Source organism: Punica granatum, unplaced genomic scaffold, assembly GCF_007655135.1.
Source record: "Punica granatum isolate Tunisia-2019 unplaced genomic scaffold, ASM765513v2 Contig00003, whole genome shotgun sequence".
Classification (NCBI taxonomy): domain Eukaryota; kingdom Viridiplantae; phylum Streptophyta; class Magnoliopsida; order Myrtales; family Lythraceae; genus Punica; species Punica granatum.
Genome location: NW_022204030.1, coordinates 4,226 through 13,053, shown reverse-complemented (window position 1 = coordinate 13,053; position 8,828 = coordinate 4,226). Strand labels below are relative to the sequence as shown.

Below are 8,828 nucleotides of genomic sequence, written 5' to 3'. Positions count from 1 at the left end.
TTAATGAAATGGCACTTGGAAAGTGTTGCGAACCTTGCTCTAATACCAAAATGATGCACTTCGAAGATGGATTCTCAGAGGTGCAATCGAAACTCCGATCGGAATGGAGAATCACAACTCGTAGGACAAATAGAAAACGTGAGAATAGGTTACCACTCAAGAAGTGGACACGAGATAAAGGCTAATCACCACTTGGAATAGGATTCAAGAGATGGAAGATCTAGAGTTTCACCACTATTGGAGCACAAAAAGATAAAGAAAGAAGAGAGGAGGCAAAATTTGCCAAAATGACAAAGTCTATTTTTTCATTACTTCAGAAGATCCGATAAATACTTGTTGACTGAATTCGATAGTCTAAATCCCAAGAACACATTGAAACTAACATTTTAACATTAATTAATTAAAATCTAACAACTTTCAAAGAGAATTAGAGCCCTGAACATTACCCATGAAATAACCTCTTATTTACTGCAATTCTTGACTTTTGCTCAACTACCATCAGAATTCTCAACAGGCTGAACTTCTCCATTTAGGCTACATGGCCTTGATCACTGATTTCATCAAGTACAACCCAATTGATGCATCGACAGGTACAATAACCTCAGCTGGTACAACGACAATGCTTGTAATTCTTCAAACTCCATGGCAATCTTTAATCCAGTCCCGTTTGAGCAAAACTTTGTTCAGAAAATACTTCCCTTTGTCATTTAAGAAAGGGCTAATTACGTAAAAAAACACGACATTTGCTCAAATTCTCAATTTTAGCACGATCTTTCGAAAATAGTATAGAAAAACACAACATTTCATTTTAGTCTCAAATCTAACACGCCGTTAAGTATTCCGTCAATTCTAACGGTATTGACTAACTAGACATCAATGGTGCCATATGTCGCCATATTATTCGATGAGTGGACCCATATTTTTTTATTTAATAAAAATAATTCTGAAAATAAAATAAAATAAAATAAAATAAAATAAAAGGGGAGGGAAAGGGTTGGCTGAAGACAAAGGGAGGAGGAGGGCGGTGACCTCAATCAGGGCCATCACCCCCAAAATCGAAGGAGTCCCACGACCACAACATTATTTTTATTAAATAAAAAATGTGAAGTCCACTCATGACGACGGGTTGCACCATTAATGCCCAATCAATTAATACCATTTAAATTGACGAAATATTTAATGACATGCTAAATTTAAAAATAAAAAAAAAAGTCAAACCTTTATGTGCCATTTCCGAACGATCAAGCTAGAATTGAAAATTTGAGAACAAAATTGTGCCGCTTTAGATAATTAGCCCTTTAAGAAATCAGGGTGCAAAATAACTTATTTCAAATCAAGTCTCCGGTATATGACCCGATTTCAGGACCAGGCTTCATGGCCTGTGCTCAAGTCCAAGAAGAACAAAGCATCAAGTAGACAACACGAACAGGTTCAGACTATCTCTTAGGGAAAAAAAAAAAACCGTCTACTTTTATGAATTAGAAGACGGGAGTGGCTACAAATCAACAATCGATCACTCACTTCAAAGTTACAAAAAACATATAAACAACTCCCTCCATTCACCTAACATCAAAGGAAAATTGGGATCCTATCAAACGACAAATCTAAGAATCTGCCAGAATTGATACAATCAGTTAAGTTAGTCCAGCTCCGAATCAATTCTACAAACGATATATGTCTGGTTCACATACTGAACCAGACTCTGCCCACAATAGAACTCAAACACATCAGCAGCTTCCACTGACAGTCCAAACTTTTCGGGTTTTGATGGATATCTGATTTGTCCCATACTTCTGCGAAAAAACAAGTGGGACTACCGATAGCCTCTTCCCCTTCCTCTTCCACCCCAACCCCTCCCTCTTCCCCTCATACCGCCTCTTCCACCTTGAGACAAGCCTTCAAGTGCCCTGTTAACAAGCTGATTTTGCATCCCACCTGCTCCACGGCCCTTTTTAGATGCCGTGTTATTAGAACCATTCACTGCACTAGCAGGTCGTTTGCCTCTGCATAAAGATATGTTTTCAAATAACTTAGATATTGGTTCAACATGAGCCCGGTGACCAAGAGGAAAAATTAAATATGTGGTCAAAATTGAAAATCATCAGCACTTATTGGCACAACTCTCATCATCTCCAGACTCAGAACCCCAGATTCTGGAGGCACTTACCCAGGCACGTTAGTCGCAGCAGGCGCCGAAGCTTTTGTGGCCTCTTTCCAGGACAAGGTGATGCTTTTGTCTCCAATGAATGAAGGTGTCTTGGAATGTAAAGGCTGATAAAAATCATAATAATATAGTCAAGACATAATTTCATTGAATTTTACTAAGGAAAAATTTTAAGTCATCAGAGGCTGATCGTCTCTTCACCTTTGTCATAGCAAGAATATTGTTGCAAGTTCGCAGTCCAGATGTGGCATTCTGCTTCTGGGTTTTCTGCACGCCATCGAACATATATATGTCCGTGATTAAATGTAAATCAGGGAATAGATAACAAACATCGGCTCAACAGGATTATTAGATTAGAAACATACAACTGTGTTCTTCTCATCCTCAGTCTTAGCAGATGCCATAGCTTTGTTGTGCTCAGCCATTCCCTGAGTTAATTTTTTCATGGTAGCCCTGGTCAGCTCCTCAACTACATTCAACCTGCAGCAGATGAGCCACGAAGAGATCCAAAGTGTAAGTTTTTGAACTTCAATATTCGGTTGTTGTCATTCTGGATCAATTCTAGGTAGCCTTTCCTCACCTAATAGACAATTCATCGCATGATCAAGTATAGTTTGAATAAAAGTGTTGCTTGACTCGCATATCTCGCCATGGTATGCTAGATCATGCATAATACTACGAAGGATACAAGTTTGCATGCTATTAGGCTCCGTTTGTTTCACGTAAATAGTTTTCCAAGGGAAAATTAGTTACCTGGAAAACAATTTCCGCGAAAATAGTTTTATCTTCCCATGTTTGGGAGGATACTAAAGAAATCATCTCCATGTGCTTGGAGAGATGTGTCAGCTGGGCCGGTGTGTGTTGTGTGTGTGTGTGTGTGTGTGTGGTGAGAGAGAGAGAGAGAGAGGAGAGAGAGAGAGAGAGAGAGAGAGTAGGGCAGCCAAGAAAATGAATTTCGGAAATTTCTACATGAATTCATTTTTCCCACTTTTGCCTTTAGCCTGTAGGTTGACCAAAAACACTTTCCTGCTAACCAAATGGTTGTGCGCTACCAAACATAGGAAAATGAGGAATTTACTTGTGTAAAATATTTTTCCCACAGCAGACAGAGCCTTAGTGTCATCGATAGGTTGATAGATGCATCTACTTTTTTCCAACAGCATCACTGGTACAAATTTTGATATTTCTGAATCTCAACTTCAATAAGTATCATCTCTTAAATCGCTAAAGGCCACAAATAAGCACACGAGAAATTGATATGACATTGTAAGGCCCTTCTGCTTGCAGGAAGCTTACAAAAGTCTCCAAGATAAGCAAATGCAGTGGTCATAAAATGAGATATTTGTGTAGGCAAAGGATCGATTATGTCCACAGGATAAACACTTAGACCTTGCTTGGTCGACCGGAAATGAGACCGGATAGGATTTCTCGAATCCTTATCCGGTGTTTTTGTGATGACTAGGATAGGATATTTGGAAGGATTGGACAGGATTATTAGTTAAGGCCCAAATCCAGCCCAGAGAGTGGGTTAGGTCCAGATTGGAATATTATTCGGACAGAAAAGACAAAAAAGCCTCCACGCTAGAATCTAACTTTCAAAATCTACCAGGCAATTCTTTTTTTTAAGCTATCAATATGGGAGGTCGGAGGAAGGGAGGTGGGGCACGATGCCGGTGACCGGACCCCAGATCGAGGTTGCCGGCAGCAGCAGGTTGCGCCAGCGACCTCGATCGGGGTTCTGGTTGCTGGCATTGAGCCACCATTGCCGGGAATCTCCTGGTTCTCTCCCATCTCGATAGCCCAATGGATTCATTGGGTGTGGCTTGTTGTGCTGATAATACTTCTGGTCAGAAGAAGGAATGTCTAGTTTTCAAGAGAAGAAGGAATGTTTAGTTTTAGAGTTCTTGGGGTAGGAGAAGGAGATTTCGTCAGGGAGTGCTTAACCGAGCCCCACCTCCCTTCCTCCAATGGTTCGTGTGTGTGTTTTTTTAAAATTTTCACCGAATTTTTTAAATTTTTAAGTTTTCAAAAAATGTTATAATCAGAAATTATAAACGTAAAGGGAAAAAAAGAAGATTAGGAATTTAAATTTAGAATAGATATTTTTTTTGGTTGAAAAATTTAGAACATATTCGGTAAGGTCAGGGGCCTCCGGTGGTTGTGTATTTTTTCCCCTCATTTTTCTTTCAGTTTTAAAAAATTAGAAAATGGGGACAGATTCGGTCAAGATCGTGGGGCCTTTACCACCCGAAATTATTTCAATGAGGTCATATTGGTCATTGCATGGCTATATCCTGCATACATATCCTAGTTGGCTCCAAACATAGGATTAGGGTTAAAGTAATCCTTAGGATTAAAATCCCATCCTTTCCTTCTTTTATTTCCAATCCTATCCTAATGACCAAAAGTGGCCTTAGAGAAAAGAAAACTTCGCATTATTTACTAATATGGAGTCTTAGTGGCAAGGAATAAATTACCTTTCAATAAACTCCTTATAATGTTCTGTGAAGTCCTCTCCAAGCCTATCGGATGGCTGGCCAGTAACTATTTTGTAACCACACAGACTATTTGTTGCATTTGGAGCCTATTCACCAAGAACTTGTTTAGACAATTTGTCATCAGAATCTATTTTAACAAATAAAAGTCCAGAAGAGCCAACTACCTTGTGAGCCAAATGGTGAAATGCATATAAGAGACACTCGACGTATGTAAAGTTCATCTCATCTCCAGTCTTTCTCCCAGGCATGTATTTCTAGAAACAACATAAAACAATATTTATAGGAGTGCATTCACCTGAAAGTATTCAAATTCAAGAGAAAATTGTATGGCTTCTACATCAAAAAATCTCATGCAACTTGAAATGACAAAATGAGAACAAATTAGCGTTAACAAAAGTTGAAGCTCCATTACGTCTAACACGAATATCTGTTGTAAAAGTATAGGTTCTGTTCTGCTAAAAAAAAACACTGTACCTTCAAAAGCTGAACAATAGGAGAAAGAATTTGACGTGAATCTTGGGGTGTTGTGTAGGGTGAAATCTCAGCAAGGGCTTTGAGCAAGTCCAGCTTTCGCTCCTCTGGAAGCTGATAAAAAGAGAGAGCGAGTTACATAAATTCTTGAAAGGAGGATGTGAAATTAAAATATTGGCGATGAGGAGAGCTAGGCATTAGACCCACCTTATCAAAAACTGGTAGGACGTCCTTGTTCAAATAGTTGAGAAACTTGCTACTTGAAGCGCCTCTCTGATAAAATGGATTGAGCAATGAGCATGCCTTGACTTCAGCATATTTGATGTATCTTGGACCAGATACTAGAAATTTAAAATGGCCTTACAATGAAAAATGGAAGAGCCATGAACAAGCATGATATCAAACGGTCAATGTGATCGGCATCAGAGACCTGCATTTTTGAGATACGGTGTTATTGTCAAAGAAAGGTAAGACTGGTCAAGCAGAGACTAGAACCCATGCAAAAAGTATTATTTGAAGTGTTCAGTCAGTAGACAGAGAAGTGAGCAAGCAATTCATGATCAGCTAAATTTAATAGCTCCTCAGCACTTTCATGATAGATAATCATTCCAAGGCACAACAGTCAGAAGAAGATGTTGCTCAATGTATAGACATGGGAAAGACACTTCAAGGGTTAGAGTCGTCTCTTCTAGATATCTCCCCACCCACCATGTATACTACTTGACTACTGTGTGTTTTTTTTTTTTTTGGTAAGCAAATTCATCTGCTCGTATTTGAAGGACATCCTCTGGCTGATGCCCTCAACCACTTGAGAGGTTCTCTCCTCTCCCTCAGCTGGTGTTGATGCAACCCACTTTAACCCAAATACAACCATTTATATACCTCATCTGACATGAGTTTAAATCCATCGATCCTTTACACACCATTAACATTTTCGTCTCACTAACCAGCACTTGAGAGTGATACTTATGTTGCCACTACAGTAATGCTTCAAAATCATTAATGTCCAAGGATTCCATTTTAATCAAAAGCTCTATCAATACTTTTCCTTGAGATCATAATGACATGAACTGCCATTTCTAATAAGATTCTATATTATGATTCACTGAAGCCAGTTAGAACACTCAGTACTTGGTTCAGACAAACTGCAGTAGGGCATATATGCCAATACGATATTATCAGCTTCAAATACTTATTGGAAACTTACTGTGAACTGAGCATCCAAGTCTGCCTGTGCTTCAATAAGTCCAACAAGCTCTTTCATGCGCTCAGGTGGCGCCTTATCGCCAAAAAGACTTAGACTTTTCAAGAAGTCCATGAACATTCTAAATTCTGCTCCAGTTACATCTTCCAAGCTCTAAAATAGAATCACATATTCTCAGGAGCTTGTCATAGATATACAAGAATGCAAGTCCATGGTATTGACAACAGCAATTAGCTTACCTTTTTAATCAAGTCAGTTATATGTCTCTCCATCTCCTCCTGAGGTTTCAAAAGCTCAGCTTTTGCTGGGAAGACCTGCAGTTGACATTGCATTGCTTAGTCCTTGATCATCGTTTAGCTAGAACCATCTTGCTAACTTGATAAAACATGCCACTTGCATTGCAACTCTCTAAACCAGTGTTCGTACCTTATCCCGAATAAAGCTTAAAATCTCTCTCTCGTATTAGTTCACTAGTTCTAGGCCACGTTTGCAATCCGACCAAACAGGGTTGTCAAGGAGGCTGCACAAAGAGGATCAGCTAAGTGCTATTTCACAACAGTCCTAAGATCCAACAATTTCAGATGGTAGAAGATTAAGATTATATATTTGTTTCAGAGGACATGGAAAAACAAGAACAAGGGAAATAGAAAAAACTCAAAACTAACCTAGACAACAGAATTCCACGTATTGTGCTTCTTGCTTATATTCCAAAATTTTATCCAAATTTACCATGTCAAAGATTAACAACCGTCGTATATTTTCCTAGTCCATACATGTACAAGGCATATTACCTTTCACATCTTGCCTCAACAATGACATAATGGCCTTATGTACAGCATCCCGCTCAAAAAAATCCTCTGAAATAGAAAAGCACCAATGGTAACTATCAGTTCAAAACTGCTTGAGCATATGTATTTATTACTAATACCAACGATTGATATAGATAATACTAAAAAAAGAACCAAGTTGTGCTGTTTGGAACAGAAAAACCACTATTTCAAAGAATTCATGTCTTTGATGCCTCAACTAAGGATTGATTACAGGAGAAAGTAGATTTACCAGCTGCAAGGAGCTGCACGAGAATGTAAACAATTTTAGGGACATATTCAGGAGTGTCCTTGCAAAATAGCGGAAGCCCTCGAATTGCTTGCACTCGAACCTGCAATAATACATATATAACAGGGGGAAAAGCTAATTTCAGGGACGAACGAATAAAGACAAGGTAAAAAGAACCTCTTGAACTGGAGTAGCAATTCTGATTCTAGTGCAACTCAAATTATAGACATGACTCGTATTTCTGCACAGAGACTACTCAAGCAGTGTCAGAGAAAAAACAAAAGAACTCACCCCAAGATCCTCTTCCTCAAGTAGATCAAGGTGGCGCTCCAGAGCAGGTCCGGACTGGTCAGGGAAGAACTTGAAGAATCTTGGGATTAACTGTGCGGCCAATTGCTTCGTTTTGATACTTGATTTGGCTGCATCGATTTCCCCTGATAGTCCTTCACATTCTGCCACAAGTACCAATCGGAGGTTCAAAAACAATGTCGAAGGAAACAATCTATAACAATAAGTACAGAAGACGCACGATGTGTTTTCGAATTTGCCAGGGTTTTACTAAACCCTCATAGAAAAAGCAGGCAAGAGATGCACTTTCTTTCAAGATGAGACATAGAAGCTAGCAGCAGAAGCATGAATTGCATCCCAACAGAACTGAATTCAGTTCCAGACCTATCAATTAACTCTACCCCGTGCTACTTCACCAGCTACATCAACATTCCCGGGCTAAACAAAGCTCCCACGTTCAATTGAACCCTAAACTAGGCAAAGATGAAGGAACGATAAACCCTAGGCCGAGCGAAGGGAAAACAAAAAAAAAAATAATAATCACCTGAGATTTGTCCTTGGACTCATTGAGGCGCTCCCCGAACTCGTAGAGCTCTCGATGTGCTTGGCTTCTTCGGAGAGGTCCGTCATGGCGGAGGCGGGCAGAAGCAGCGGCAGCAGCAGCAGAGCAGTCGGAGGAGCTGTTTCAGCTGAGAGTGAAATCGGAAGAGAAGAGATGTGAGTGATTCATGATGAATCGAATGTCACTTCGCATAAGCTAAGCTTAATTCAGAGGTTTCAGCTCCCGAGCTCAGGGGCATCAATGGCAGACGTACTTCTGAATTAGGGTTTTGGGCTCAGTTTGAGAGCTCGACAGAGGGATGAATTGCTCTGAGAAGTGCCGGCTGAAAGGAGAAAAGCAAGGAAGGAAGGGAACTGCGGCGTACGGTTCCGCGGGTTTTGACCGAAGGGAGGGCAGCTTCCGTACTGTACCGTCCAGTGGATGACGGGACGATTGTCAGCGAGCAAACGACACCGTCCGAGGCTCGGGCCTCAGTTTTGCGTGGTGCGCAAGGAGTGATGGCCACCCATTCACGAAGCAAGGCCTAACCAACCCTACCAACATGAAAAATTAAACAGTAAACTAACAGTTTAGAGAAATTGACTA

The 8,828-nt window shown here is 40.0% G+C and overlaps 1 pseudogene; it reads right to left on the bottom strand.

Moving 5' to 3' along the window:
* Positions 1-1,443: 1,443 nt before the first annotated feature.
* On the bottom strand, positions 1,444-8,311 carry LOC116189739 (annotated as a pseudogene).
* Between the last annotated feature and the right edge of the window lie 517 nt (positions 8,312-8,828).